The sequence below is a fragment of the Mus caroli genome, unplaced genomic scaffold, assembly GCF_978045245.1.
Source record: "Mus caroli unplaced genomic scaffold, Mus_caroli_1 scaffold_5, whole genome shotgun sequence".
Taxonomy (NCBI): domain Eukaryota; kingdom Metazoa; phylum Chordata; class Mammalia; order Rodentia; family Muridae; genus Mus; species Mus caroli.
Genome location: NW_028227260.1, coordinates 153,966,273 through 153,970,451, shown reverse-complemented (window position 1 = coordinate 153,970,451; position 4,179 = coordinate 153,966,273). Strand labels below are relative to the sequence as shown.

General features: G+C 42.7%; 1 pseudogene; it reads right to left on the bottom strand.

Moving 5' to 3' along the window:
* Positions 1-305: 305 nt before the first annotated feature.
* LOC110288099 (spindlin-2A-like) lies at positions 306-1,015 on the bottom strand (annotated as a pseudogene).
* Between the last annotated feature and the right edge of the window lie 3,164 nt (positions 1,016-4,179).

The following is a 4,179-nucleotide window of genomic DNA, read 5'->3' as shown; positions in this document are numbered from 1 at the left end:
AGACCAGACCAGCTAAGTCCCATTCCATTTTTAGATGACTACTTATGATACTAGCTCACTTTTCTCACAGGCTGAATTGACAGCTGCTCCAACCGTCCATTTTCTACCCAGCAAGCACACCCAACAAAGTGCTTCAGGCAGCATGCCATACCCACAGAAGGCTGCATTCTTCTGGAAAACTGGTATGCTGGCATTGAGCCCAGGACCCACTCAAGATCAGCAACCTGAGCCCATCTAGAAATTACAACTTCATTTCCAAAGAAAATACTTTATTTCTACAGCTGTGGCAATGCCATGATAAATAATTAGAACTCTTTCTCAAAGTGAGTGACATGTATATAGACATCATCTTCATACTTGATGAGGTACACTCTAGATTTGGTTTCAATCTGGTAAATGATCAGGCCAACCCTCTTGGAGCCATCATCATTTGTTAATTCCACGTGTTTTACTATCAGGCCATCCACAAGCTCCAGTTCGATGTCTAAAGGAGGGGGGTCACTGAACCCCTCCATGATTTGTAGGTCACCCTCTTTAAAGTCATCCAGAAGCTGGTACGTGTATAATATGGGATCTCTCTCATAAGTAATATAAAAGCTATTATCCATGATAGGCACTTGGCTCAGGACCATCCCCCTCCACTCTTCCTTAGAGCCATGCGCACCCTCACATAAATGTTTAAATGTTGGCCAACTATGGCATCAGCAAAGCTGGAATCAGTGACTCGGAATGATGCCACCCTTTTGGCGAGAACTTTTAGGGACAATACCCTCTTATCTTTGTGAAGTTCCAAAACATGCACAGAGTCAATCCCATCATATTTAACCAGGTACAGGGAGGGGTTTACTGGCACCTGATCCAGCACAGTCCCTTTCCACTGTGTTATCGGTTCATCTCCTTCTTTCCACTTATGAGAAATTCTGCAGCCCACGATGTTCCTTTGGGGCAGGGCTGGAGATCTGCATCTCTGCCTCTTCCGACCAGCTCTTTTCTTGATCAGTTTTGAACTTTCCATGTCCTGTTAGGCAGCTTTGCTGCCCTTCTGCTTCCTGGGTCCTGGAGGGGTCCAAGGCTGCATTGTGAAAGGGGGAGAGACAGTTGACTGTGGGGGTAAATGATGAACTTTTCCCAGTGAGTGCCTCCATGCCTTTTGCTGATCCCTAACTGCTGGTGCTAGGAACCTGAGGATGAAGCTTGAAACCTGCCCTGTCACCTGGTTGTGTGGTTCTGTCTCTGGGGTTCCCTAGGGCCCCTGTGAAGGAAGTACTAAAGAGTGGTGAAGGGATGGGCTGGTGTCCAGTAGAATCGGGAATCCACCAACAGGGGAACAAGAGACTCTCCTCAGTGACTGGCTGTTCTGTTCCCAGAGACTAGGTACTCTGCTGAGTCTAGTGCCCTGCCCCCATAGGATAGTTGCAAATCGGTTTGGAAGTCCAGAAGAGCTGTAAAGTGCCTCTCCTCCTTCCACTTTAGTGTCCTGAGCTTCCCTGCCTGCAGCTCCCAGTCCCCTCTGCTTTCCCTAGCTGCTTCCAGGTACCCACCTCCGGGCTCCACCTTGTTCTTTCCAGAACCTCAGTCTGGCTCTGAAGGACATTCCAATTCCTGCTGCTCACTGCAGATCACCCCCCCCAGCTCCCTTTGTCTTCCCCTGGGCGCCTCTTCCCACTGCTACTTAGTTTCTGCTGTGGGGCTCCGTCCCATCCTCCCCCCTACCCCCCACCGCTACAGGAAGCCCACCTTTTAGCCTACCCTTTCTGGTGTCATGCTGCCAGAAATAGTGGCTGCCAGAGGGGGCTCCAGACACTTTGTGGCCACTTTTGCTAAAAGCCCTAGGTGAGGTGAAGGCGTCCAGCCCAGGAAGTGCTCCCCAGCAAGAATTGTGTGAGCAGGTGGCAGAGCAGTTGAAGTGAACATTACTGGTGTCCTGGTGCTGCTGGTGGGCTCGTGCTTCCTTCTGTCTAGCTCACACACCTCCCCTGCCACCTGCAGATTCTGTGGAAGCCTGCTGCTCATTTTTCTTTCTGTGTATTTATTAGTGTGCCCTCCGGTTTATGTTATGCTAGCTTTATTGTTTCTTGGTTTCTTCATGTGCCTGGTGTTGTTTTAGGTTTTGTTGGTTGGTTTTTTGGTTGGTTGGTTGGTTGGTTTAGTTTGATTTTGTTGGTAGGTTTCTTTTATGCCTGGAGTCTTTCTCACACTTTTACTTTCAGTATGTTTTTTTGGTAAGTCTTCTCCTGGCATCTTCATCCTCTTTAGTTCCTCAGTTCTTTTTCCTTGCTTCAGGCACATTCCTTCTGAAATTCTATGAATTCTTTCTCAAATAGTTAGAGGGCACCCCACTTTTCCCTCAAACACAGGGCCACTTGGTCCAAATTTTAATCTAAGGTAGTCTTAAACTGAACTATATGGTATGATTGCTGGTAGTGAGATTAAAGCCAGAATTCCTCAAGAACTAGAGAAACTGGTTTGGCAGCCAAAAGGAGTTCCTTCCTTTTTCCAAATGGCAGATACCTGTGATCCCATATCAAAGCCCATGCTGTCCTCCAGGTTATTTAAGTTCCTATTCACACTTGTTAAAGGTCTCAAAGCTAGGGCTAGAATCCTGTTCTTTCTCACTCCCTCCCTCCTCTACTCTAAAATCCCAAGCTGGTCCAGGTCATGGCTTTTACTCCTCAGCTTCTCTTCTACCTTATAACTAGCATAACTGCTCCATATCCTGCTTTTCCTGCCCTATGTCCTTTTTTTTTCTCAGTGTTCTGGATGCTTCCAGATGTCTCTGGGTGTTCTCTTAACTACAATAAAAATTTTCACCACTAATCACAGAGTGCCCATTCTCTACTGTGTTCCTAGCTTACATGGTCAAATTTACATATAAACACAAAGATCACAAATTTTTGCCATAAGTACATTTTGGTAATAGGTCATTTTATATACACAGTATGTTCATCTTCATAAAAATAAAGGTATTAATATACACTAGTAATGATTTTTGTCTGATGGTACATATATTTTATAATTTACATATAATATATACATGATATTCATATATATATATATAATATTCATAAGGGAAATTGGTCTGAAGTTCCCATTGTTTTGGGGGGTCTTTTGTTGGTTTAGGTATCAAAGTAATTGTGGCTTCATAGACCGAATTGGGTAGAGTACCTTCTGTTTCTATTTTGTGGAACAGTTTGAGAAATATTGAGGAATAAGGTTTGTCTATTTTGTTGATTTTCTCAAAAAGAAAAAACAGCTCTTGGTTTGGGTGATTCTTTGTATAGTTATTTTGTTTCCACTTTGTTGATTTCAGCCCTGATTTTGTTTATTTACTGCTGTCTACTCCTCTTGGGTGAATTTGTTTCTTTTTGTTCTAGAGCTTTCAGGTGTGATGTCAAGCCACTATTGAATGCTCTCTCTAGTTTCTTTTTGGAGGTCCTCAGAGCTATGAGTTTTCTACTTAGGACAGCTTTCAAGGTATCCCATAAGTTTGGATATGTTGTGTCTTCATTTTCATTAAACTCTACAAAGCCTTTAATTTCTTTATTTCTTCCTTGACCAAGTTATCATTGATTAGAGTGTTGTTCAGTTTCCACGTGTATGTGGGCTTTCTATTATTTATGTTGATATTGAAGATCAGCCTTAGTCCATGTTGATCTGATAGGATCCATGGAATTATTTCAATTTTCTTATATCTATTGAGGCCCTTTTTGTGACCTATTATATGGTCAATTTTGTAGAGAAAGTACCATGAGGTGCTGAGAAAAAAGCATATCTTTTTGTTTTAGGAAAAAATGTTCTATAGATATCTGATAAATCCATTTGTTTCATAAGTTCTGTTAGTTTCACTGTGTCTCTGTTCAGTTTCTGTTTCCAGGATCTGTCCATTGATGAGAGTGAGGTGTTTAAATCTCCCATTATTATTGTGTTTGGTGCTATGTGTGTTTTGAGCTTTATGGAGCATAGATGTTCACAATTGAGTGTTCATCTTTGTAAATTTTACCTTTGATGAGTATGAAGTTTCCCTCCTTATCATTTTGGATAACTTTAGGTTGATTTTATTTGATAGTAGAATGGCTACTCCAGCTTGTTTCTTTCAACCTTGTGATAGTTTGTATATTCTTGGACCAGGGAGTGGCACCATTTCGACATGTTGCCTGTTGGAATAGGTGTGACCTGGTT